The 10,781-nt window shown below is 58.0% G+C and overlaps 1 long non-coding RNA gene across 1 annotated transcript in view; it reads right to left on the minus strand.

The window, feature by feature from the left end:
* The window catches only part of LOC114484224 (uncharacterized), a 9,092-nt gene extending 7,278 nt beyond the window's left edge, over positions 1–1,814 (minus strand). The window contains exon 1 of the long non-coding RNA XR_003676853.1: positions 1,232–1,814. This is a non-coding gene — a long non-coding RNA (uncharacterized lncRNA). The remainder of the gene's footprint in view (positions 1–1,231) is intronic.
* Positions 1,815–10,781: the final 8,967 nt, after the last annotated feature.

The raw sequence follows: 10,781 nt of genomic DNA on the forward strand, positions 1-10,781 counted from the left end.
GGCACCCCATCCCCTGGGACCCCATCCCCTGGGACCCCGTCCCCTGGGACTTCCATCCCCTGGGACCCCATCCCCTGGGACCCCATCCCCTGGGACCTCCGTCCCCTGGGACCCCATCCCCTGGGACCCCGTCCCCTGGGACCTCCATCCCCTGGGACCCCATCCTCTGGGACCTCCATCCCCTGGGACTTCCATCCCCTGGCACCCCATCCCCTGGGACCCCATCCACTGGGACCTCCATCCCCTGGGACCCCATCCCCTGGGACCCCATCCCCTGGGACCCCGTCCCCTGGGACCTCCATCCCCTGGCACCCCATCCCCTGGGACCCAGTCCCCTGGGACTTCCATCCCCTGGGACCCCATCCCCTGGGACCCCGTCCCCTGGGACTTCCATCCCCTGGCACCCCATCCCCTGGGACCCCATCCCCTGGGACCTCCATCCCCTGGGACCCCATCCCCTGGGACCCCATCCCCTGGGACCCTGTCCCCTGGGACCTCCATCCCCTGGCTCCCTGCACATGCAATCGCCTCTGACTTCTCATCTCCCTCAGTGAAACATCATCCTCTCCACTTGTTTTTGTCTCCATTTTACTGATAAGGACACTGAAGTCCAGGGATCGAGAATGGCCTATCCTGGCCACAGAGCCGGACCCCAAACCCCTCTGTGTTGCCCACTCGCAGGCACTGTCCCCAGGGACCCCTGTGTGGGACAGAGTCTGAGGGAGGGGGAGGTTACTTGCGGGGGCGGGGCGCTCTGGGCCATGAGAACTGGGGTGAAAGGGCCAGAAAGGAAAGGCATCAGGGAGACCGTGTGTTGTAGCAACAAGGGCAGGCTCTGTTCCGGGGGCTGCAGGAGGGCAGCGAGCGAGACCAGCACGGTCCCTGCTCCTGGCAGCTCCGTGCTATACCTGACCACGAACATGGGCCAGAGGATGAGGCAGAAGGAAAGGGGAGCCGGAGGCGCAGTTAGGTTGGAACGTCGACAGGCTCCTCGGGAGGGCGCCCGAGGGGGGCCCGAGGGGGGCCCGAGGACGAGGCCCGGCCGAGCGCAGAGCCGGCGCGCGCCAGGGCCCTGAGCTGAGACGCTGCGAGGAAGCCGGCGCGTGCAGAGCGCGGCCAGCCGGGCGGGCGGCCGCAGGGAGCGCAGTGGAGGCCCGCAGGCCGGGAGGGCTTGCTTCCAGCACGGGCAGTGGGGCCGTGCGGGGCTCTCGGCCGCCCCACCCTCAGCTACCCCGATTCGTGTCCTGGGTCCGCCACGGTCCAGCACCGCCGGCTGCTCTCACACTCTGCCTCCCGACGGCTCACGAGTGGGTTCTACCGGGTTGGGAAACCGAACGCGCCGCGTCCGCCCTGGGCGCAGCCGGGAGCAGGCGCGAAGGGAACGAGGCGCGAGCGGCCACCAGGGTGCGCGCTGCTAGTCCGCTTTCGGCGCAGCAGAGTCCGCTGCGCAATCCACGCACGGCAAACGGGCCAAGCCGTACGAAAGGCGTTCAGAGAAGAGCCGCTGTCCCCGACCAGCCACCCTGCCCAGCGCCCTTCCCGGAGGCCAGTTCCAGGATATGCTGAGCAGAGAAGCACGTGCATTTTTAAAACACAAAACGGACTCTCACGCACACCCACTGGCTTCACCGTCTCTCCAGGCTTGTTGCAGCTGGGCCGGCGGGGATGTTCCCTGACCCATCAGTCAGCTCCCCCGTGCGGGCCGTCATCCCCGCCAGCCCCTGCTCCTGGGCGTGCCCTCTGATGCCACACCTGCAGCGGGTGCCCTGTGGGAGCGGAAAGTCTGGCCAGGTGGGGGTGGGGGATTAGGTCAAGGGTATTTGCATTTTTAAAGTCGCATTAGTGGCAAGGCGTCCTTGATGCTTGACGGGAGACCCAAAGGCAGAGCCGGGTAACCGACGCCGAACCCCGCGCCCTGGAAGGCCTGCTCCACTCCTCGTGCAGGGGGGTAGGGGGTGAGGGGTGGGAATCATTGCCTCCCCCCTGCCAGGGGTGCTCCCTGCCCTGCTTGGGTAACTGCCGGTCAGGCGCCCAGTTCTTCGGATCTTCCCGCATCTTCTTCTCTGGCCCAGCCCCAGCCAGCCTCAGGCCATGCTCCTTCAAGACCAAGACCTCTTCAACTGCCTGGAAATGGCCCTTTATCTGTCCCGGTCCTGGCTGGGACTTTTTCCCATGCCTCTGGCCACGTTTTGCAAAAGCAAATGTTTCTCATACAGCATTGGGCAAGTTGCCACCATTGGAAGGCCACGGAAATCCAGGGGCTTGGACAGCTAGGGCCCCAGAAGTCAGAGGTGGTCTGTGGTCTGGGCGCTGGGGCATATGGGGATCTGGGGTGCAGGCCGCCCCCTTCAGTGCAATGGCTGTGTAACATGTGCCTGCATCAGTCCCAGCTGGGCGGCAGGAGGTTAGCAAACAGTCTCAAGCCTCACCCCCAGAAAGGCTGATTCGGGGCCTGGGAATCTGCATTTTCAGGAGACACCCAGCTGGTTCTGAGATCCACGGTTCCGTCAGCACTACTCACAGTCACCGCTGTGTGCTGGGTGCCGCCCAGGCATTTGGGCCACAGCAGCAAACACACAGGCAAAGATTTCTGCCCTCAGGAGCTTGCCTTCTGCCAGAGGAAAATGAAACAGACAGTGGAAAGGCTCAGGCGGTAAAGGAGAGGGCAGGTCAGAAGGGAGACAGGCTGTGGAGAAATGAGAGGTGGGGGGGTGAGGGTCTGCTGGGGGCCCAGCTGCAGGCGCGTGCTGCAGTTTGGAACCCGCAGTGGGAGTAGGCCCCGTTGAGAAGGTGACGGCAGCCTTGAAGGCAAGGAAGCAGGCAGTGCCAAGGTCCTGAGGCCGGCAGCCTGGAGAAGCTGAGAAGTCAGGGAGGCCAGTGCGGCCACAGCAGCAGCCCCGGGAGAGCCGTGGGAGGGCAGGGGTGGGGAGGGAGGAGCCAGACCAGGTGGAGACTCTTAGGTCTGAGGCAAAGCAGCACCGCGGGTGAATCTATAACAGACCCCTCAGCGGGCCGGGAGCACGGGCAGGCCCAGGTGCCTTCCACGTGCTGAGCCAGTATGAACTCATCTAATGCTCACACAGCCTGGTCCCCTCGTGGTCCTTGTGTGGAGGAGACCGAGGCACAGAGAGGTGCAGTGACTCTCCCCAGGACACACAGCTCGAAGGCAGCTGAATCCTGATCTGATCCTTCAGGTCGTCTGAAGCCGGAGCCCAGGCCCTTGACAAGCCACACTTTTCAGGCAGAAAAGTCACAATCCCCAACCTGAGGGAAGACGTTCGTAAAGAAACTAGAACACTGGGCCCTCATCAGAGAGGTGGGCCAGCACGGGTTGGAGTGTCGGGCAGGGAGCAGTCCGGGGTGGGAGCACCTCACAGGCAGCTGGGCTGGAGAACGGGCCACGGGTGCGGGGAGCACAGCACTGGCCAGGGAGGGATGCCCTGGAGGAGGTGGGCCTGCAGTCAGGGCCCCTGGGGGCTGGCGACGGCTGGGAAGGCAGAGCAATGCCAGGACCACCAGGCCTGGCTCAGAGCCTCCCCGGCCGTGTGGCCTTCACATACTTTGACCTGTCTGGGCCTCAGTCTCCTCATCTGTGAAACAGAGGAGGAAACGCCGGCTCCCTGAGAGGAGCCTCTGGGCCAGCGGGCTGGATCTCCACCGAAAGCTGCAAATCTGAGCAGCTCCCTGCCTTTGGCAGAGAGGGACCTGCTCGGCTGGTTGTGAAGTCGTTTGTCTTATTCTTGCCCCAGAAGGTTTCTGTCACTCTGAGGCTGTGTTTTGAGGGCAAGTTTGAAGCTCTTGTCTTTGAAAGTAATTTCTAATTCCCAGGAAGCTTTTAGGGTTTCAGTGTTTTATCTTGAAATACATAAAAAAGCCCCACGTGTGAGTTTTCACGTTCATTTTAACCGGCGCGCTGGGGGTGTTTTCCAATCCACGCAGTCCCCTTCCTTCCTGACTTTTTTCTTCCAGGATCCTCTCACCAGACACACCCAGTGCCCTTCCTGTCCTGCCCCCCCGGGGGTCCCCCGTGCCTGGGGAGGTTGCCTGCCACCCTCACCTCCTCAGGCCTCTGTCTCACAGACAACTTCTGCTCGCTGCCCGGTGTTCAAAGAAGCAGCCCCGTCCCCCGCCGCCCTCCCAGCGCCCGCCAGGCTTGCCTTGGACCCACTGGCCCTTCTCCTGGCCAGAGGCCCACTGGGCTGTTAGGCGCTGTCTCTCTGTCCACGAGAAGGTCAGCTCTTCGAGGGGAGGGACTTCCGCTTCTTCTGTTCTTTGCTGCGCTCCCAGCATGCCTGGCGGGGGGTGACAATTCAGTAACTCTTTCTTGAACGACTGAAGGAATAATCGCACCCTGCTCAGGCTGGGGCCCACCCCCGGGAGGCAGTCCAAAGCCCTTTCTTGGGCCCCAGCACCAGCACCCGCTCAGACCTATGGCCGGGGCAGAACGGGGCCCGTCTGGGCCCGGGCTTCCTGCACCCCCTGCCCGGTTCTGGGCGGCCTCACACACTCCCCAGGTGACCTCGCCTTCCTGCTTCATCTGGGTCCCTGGCGACTCCGGGCGACTCGTGGCCGCGGCACAGCAGGGGCCAGCACAGGCCTCACAGGGCTTTGCTCTCCGAGTTCCCATCACCCCAGGTCAGCAGCCCAGTCCGGCAGAACGCGCCCAGAGAAGCAGACCCACCGCTGGTCCTCCGTCCTTCGGGAAGGCTGCCCGCTGCCGCGTCCAAGTATGCTGCTGTGAACAGGAAAAACGTCGGGCGCTGGGAACATGCGGGATGCTCACCTTCTGTTACAGTATCTTCACATTTATTTAAGTTGATTGACTCGATCATGTTCTCAGGCACAGGGCTCAGCGTCATGTCCTCAAGTCTGCTTAGCCAGTAGCTGGCATGAAGGGGGGCGTTCCAGTCACACAGGCTACATAACAAATACCCCACAACTGACTGGCTCAAAACAATGACAGCGGGGGCTTCCCTGGTGGCGCAGTGGTTAAGAATCCGCCTGCCAAAGCAGGGGACACGGGTTCGAGCCCTGGTCCGAGAAGATCCCACGTGACGCGGAGCAACCAAGCCCGTGCGCCACAACTACTGAGCCTGCGCTTTAGAGCCCGCGCGCCACAACTACTGAAGCCTGCGCACCTAGAGTCCGTGCTCGGCAACAAGAGAAGCCACCACAGTGAGAAGCCCGCGCACCGCAACGGAGAGTAGCCCCCGCTCGCCGCAACTAGAGAGAGCCCGCGTGCAGCAACGAAGACCCAAAGCCGCCAAAAATAAATAAATAAATTTATTTAAAAAAAAAAACAAAAAAACAATGACAATAGTGATTTTGCCCTTAAATCTTCAATCTAAGTAGTGTCAGTGTGGACAGTACACTTCTGCTCCATTTGGCATCAGCTGGGTGATTCGAAGTCTGGAACCTGAAATTATCTGAAAGATAGGTCACTCGAGTCTGGGATTGATGCTAATTCTTGGCTGACGCCTTAGCTGGGGTTACCAGCCAGGACACCCACACGTGGCCTCTCCACGTGGCCAGGGCTTCCTCACAACAAGGAAGCTGATTTACAGGGCTGAGAATCCAGGAGCGAGAGTCCAGAGGAAGCCCTATCATCTTTCACGACCTAGCCTGGAAAGTCACACCACCTGACTTCTGCCGCCTTCTGTTCGTCAGGGCTGTCCGAGGACCTGCTGAGGCTCTAGGGTGTCCTGCTAAAAAGTAGCAAGGTTATGGATGAGCGTTCGGGACTGGACATACTGCCCTATTTTTGGAAGATATTATCTGTCAAAAGGGGCTGCAAAATGCGTTCAACATCCCAGGAGAAAAATTACTCCTACTTAGAATTCTGTACCCAGCCAAACTATCAAGCAGGTGACTGTCCGGAAATGTAAGCTCTCTAAAGTTTTCCTTCCATGACTCTCTCAGAAAGCTACTAGAAGAATGCTCCACCAAGCAAGAAAGTAGACCCAGGGAGCAGGAGACACTTTCCTGCAAGGAAGAAGGAAGGGAAGTCCTAATGTGACAACCAACCAGGAGGCCAAGAAATCAGCCAGTCAAGGTAAGAGCAGTAGGGCGGGCGGTCCCAGGAGGGATCTATGCCAGAAAACACACACACCTAAGGCACTGATGGAACTGCCTGTGTGTCTGTCCATTAGGAAGTGATATTTAGAGCTGTTGTAATGACGAGTGATCATGACACATAGAATCAAACAGATGATAAAGGGACCAACTGAATAAAATGGGGCCTGGACGCAGGGCATGTACAGATACTTCATATATGGCCACGATCAAAGCGCAGATAGAGGAAAGGATAGACCTTAGTATATGGTACTGCAGTAATCCGCTAGCCAAACAGGGGAGAAGTGAAAGTTAGCCTCTGACTCACACTATACACAAAAGTAGTTTCCAGGTGGATTAAAGACAAAAATGTGGCGAACAAACCTATAAAATCTTTAGAAAATGAAGATATTTGTGACACATATATCGGACCAGGGATGAGTGTCTATAGTACCTAAGGACTCCTGCAAATTGACAGGGAAAAGACAGTAACTCCACAGGAAAATGAGCAACGACTTCCAGAGACGTTCCACAGAACAGGAGGCTGAGCACCAAGAAGCACAGGGAAAGGGGTTTCACCCACCACCCTCGTCCACGGGGACATGCAAACTAAGAGCACACCGAGATGGGACTCCCATCAGACGGCAAAAACGACAATTCAGAGTGTTGGCAGGCAGCAGATCACAGGGAACTTAGAATCCCTGCTGGTGGAGTGTAAACTGGCACCACCGCTGTGGGAAAGTCTAGCGTTAGCCAGTAAAGCAGAATGAACGCCCATCTTCGGACCGAGCAGGTCCACCCACATCTGTGCATCAGGTGGCGTGTAGAAGATTGTTTTTTGGAGCATTGTTTGTACAAGAAAAAACTGCACCGAATCCAAATGTGATCGGCAGGGACTTCCCTGGCGGTCCAGCGGTTAAGCTTCCACGCTTCTGCTGTGGGGGGCGCAGGTTCCATCCCTGGTCGGGGAACTAAGATCCCGCATGCCCCGAGGCGTGGCCAAAACAACAACAAAACACTAATGTCGTCGGCGGTCAGATAGATCTATAAATTGTGCTGTGTTCATACGATGAAATGCTGCTACGTGGCAATGGACATGGGTGAGCCACAGGCACGTGGATATACCTCCTCCCAGGTATATGAGCTTTCTTGCTTTCTGAGCAAGAAAGCTCATCCCCCAAGAATAAGGACAAATGCTTCCATTTCCACAAAGTTCACCCACCATGTGCCAGGCAAGACTCAACAAACTCTCTCAGAATACAAAGGTGGGTGACAAAACTACAAAGCCAGGGGGAGCACAGCCCCAAAGTCAGGATGGGGCCACCAGGGATTTCTAAGGAACTGGCAACAGTCTGGTTCTTAACCTGGGTATTTGTTCCTTTTTAAAATTGTTATTCTTTGAATTGTACATCTATTTTATACAGTCTTCGGTTTAATTTATATATTTCATCATTCAAAAAGCGGACAAATAAAGAAGGTGGAAAATGGAGGATTTAATTTCAGGGAGAACAGACAAAAACGTCATGTCTCACAAGGAACCACACTGATCTAGGCATAAATCGGAAAAGACTGACTCCCAAACCCGGAGTCAACTGTGGGGAGTCAACTGACACGTATCTAAAACTGATAAATTGAGAAATCAAAGCTTAAACAGATTATTTAGGAATATGGAGAAATAAACCAGAGGAAGCAGCCAGAAGAATCTGAGAAGTGGGCAAGAAAGGGCTGATTTTTATTATATGGTATAAAGAAATATTTGTTGAACACTTAATAAACAGATGTTGCAGAGATTGCAGATAGGTCCTTGAGAAATGCATATTAAAATGATATTTGGGATTTTTCTTCCCATCAGATTGGCAAAAATGAGAAAGACTGGTAACACTCAGTGTCGGTAAATGTTGAAGAAGCTAACACTTTCCAGCGACACTGGTGGAAGTGAAATTGGCACAGGCCAAAAAAGAACAGAACAAAACAAAAAACAAAAGAATACAACCAAAGGGCAACTCGGCAGCACCGATCTGGATTTGAAGTGAGCCCAGCACTCCTTACACATTTCCGTACAGGGACAGCAGAGGGGAAACCCGGAGGGGGTGCACGGATCTCCGGTGGGCCAGCCGTTCCACACAAACGCGAGCGGCCACCACGTGCCAGGCCAGGCACCTCGAATCGGGCAAGCTCTCCACAGGCTGCCTGGCGACAGCTTCGTCTGAAAAGCAAGTCCCGCGAAAGTGGGGGTGGGAGGATCCCATTCCCCAAAGGACGGACGCCCCCTGCAAAGCCGAGGGTTCTGGAGAGATGGGGGTGCAGCAGACCCCTGACCATCCGCGCCTGACCCCCTTCATTGGTGTCACTGGGATTTTTACCCCCATAACATATTTGTGCATTTCTTGTCTGTTTATTCAGTGGTTTAAAATGTCTGTGAGTCCAGGGCTGGGTTTGGAGTTGGTCACATCCGGGTTGGGTTAGGTTTCATTGCTGTTGGTTTAACGGGCGCTCTGACTAGAGTCAGTAGATGGGGGTTTGGGGTCAGAAATGAGGTTTTCACTAAAAGGCCCAGCAGAGTTGGGGTAAAAAACCCCTCGGGTTAGTGTTTGGGGAGGACGGGGTTAAAAACGCGAGCCGGAAACAGGATTCCGAATAAATGAAGTTTCGGACGGCGCCCAGGCTGCGGCGGTGCTGGAGTTTGAGGCAGGCTGCAGATTTCCCAGCAAGGTTTAAACTGGGGGGGGAGGGTGTTCGCACGTGGGCGCACGGGCTGCCCAGACCTTGCTGTCCCCCGCTCCGGCACCTGCCTGCGGCTGTCTGCAGCACTCCAGGAGGGGGCCCGGAGGCGGCCGCGTGCCCGTCCGCGGGCGCGCGGGACGCCGCGCGGGAGCCCCGCCCCCACGCCCACCGCCAGCCCGAGAGCCGAGCCGCGGGGCGCGCGCGCGCCCGCCCGCCGGCAAGGTCGCCGTCTGCGCCTGACGCGGGCCCTCGGGGCAGCTTGTTTACCAGCCTGCGTCACCCGGGAACCTTGCACCGCTGCCTGGCACAAAAGGTACTTCTCCTGTAAGTCCCCTTGGGCAGAAAGGGCATTCACCAGGGCCCGGGACTCAAACTGGTGCAGGGCGACACCCCGCGGTGGATTCGGGCAGCGCGGCCCCGCCGCCCCGCCCGTTTCCTGCTTTGCCCACCTGGGCTCTACCCACACCTACGTGCATCGGCCTCCCTTCCTTGAAGCAAATCGGATCGTGCTTTGCCTTCTTTGTGTCCCTGGGGAGTGATGAAAGACCCCAGTCACGGCAGGAACAGCATTCCAACCCTCCGTGACCTGGCGGGCAGCTGCCTACCTTCTCCTGGGGCCCCCGCCGGCCCCCGCTCTCCCGCCACTGCCTTTACCAGCACACTCGCTGCACCCCAGCCTCAGAGGGTTACTGCAGTCTTCCCTGCTCCTCCAATGCCCTATGTGGACCCTATGCATCCTTTAACCAGCTCAGAGTGACGTCACCCCGGGATGCCTCCTCTGATGATTCAAGCCAACTGATCTTACTCCCGCCTCCGAGCCAGCCTTGCCTTACAGCTCACTCAACACTGTTTCTCTGGTACTGTAGCCAAATGTGGATGCCAAAAGTCACCCCGCTTTCTCCCCAGACGCCAATCAAATTATCTGTCCATCTGAGCTGTCAGGAAAGCAGTCTGATGACAGTGACATAAAAAGCGTGCCAGGCCAGGGCACTACAAGGGCACGTGAGGGCACTGGGGTGTGGAGGGGGCCCTGAGGGGAGGCAGGATACTGCTTCAGACTCACTTCCAGGACCTGGCAGCCTCCCCTGGTCCGGCAGACGGGAGCAGTGTAGACCACAGCCGGCCTGGAGCTTAATGGCAGGGGAAGTGGAAGCAGCACACGTGGGCCATATGGCCCACGAACACCCCGGCTCACCGTGGGGTAGACTTTCTCCGCACCCTGCAACCTCTGAGACTGAAGGAGGAAGAAAAGGAAATCCAGATGCGGGAGGCCTGGGCAGTCAGGAGTCTGACTGCCACGGTGCCCATCCAGTCCCGAGTGGGAGTCGCCGAGAATCCTCCTGTGTTCCTGCTGGCTGCGTGGCTACTCCTTCCTGCTTCCGCTGTAAGCCTACAGACACCCGAGGGGTATCAATGGATGTGTCCCACGTGGTCCACATCTGTTTACTGCAGGAGCTGTGCCACACCTGGGAGAGGGGTTCTGAGGTCCACTTGAGTCACGTGGGCCCAGATGTCAGGCCCCCCCCCCCGGAGGCCGACAAGCACAGGTGGGGCTGGGGAGGGACACTGCCTGGCTGAGCAGCCCACAGAGTCCATCTCCAGCCGCAGGCCCCACGACCTGGGCCTCCCCAGCTGCCTGAGCACCGTCTCTCGCCAGGTACGTGGGAAGACGCTTGGGTGGCATTAATGGGCTGGGCTGTGACGTCACACTGCCTGGGTTGGAATCCCAGTTCTGCGGTCTTGGGCAAACAGCTGCAAGTCTCTGACCCTCCGCTTCCTCACGGAGATCTCGGCCACTCTGCTGGGATGCCTGGTAGACCTCTGCAGTCAGACACACCCCTCAGACACACTGTGATACAGGCAGACTAGCAGTTTTGAGGCCCACCTGGGGGCCGCTTCTGTGCTAACACACAACATCCCTCCCGGGTCATTGTTACTGTTCATTTTTTTTTTTTTTTTTTTTTTTTTTGCGGTACGCGGGCCTCTCACTGCTGCGGCCTCTCCCG

Source organism: Physeter macrocephalus, chromosome 18 (assembly GCF_002837175.3).
Source record: "Physeter macrocephalus isolate SW-GA chromosome 18, ASM283717v5, whole genome shotgun sequence".
NCBI lineage: Eukaryota > Metazoa > Chordata > Mammalia > Artiodactyla > Physeteridae > Physeter > Physeter macrocephalus.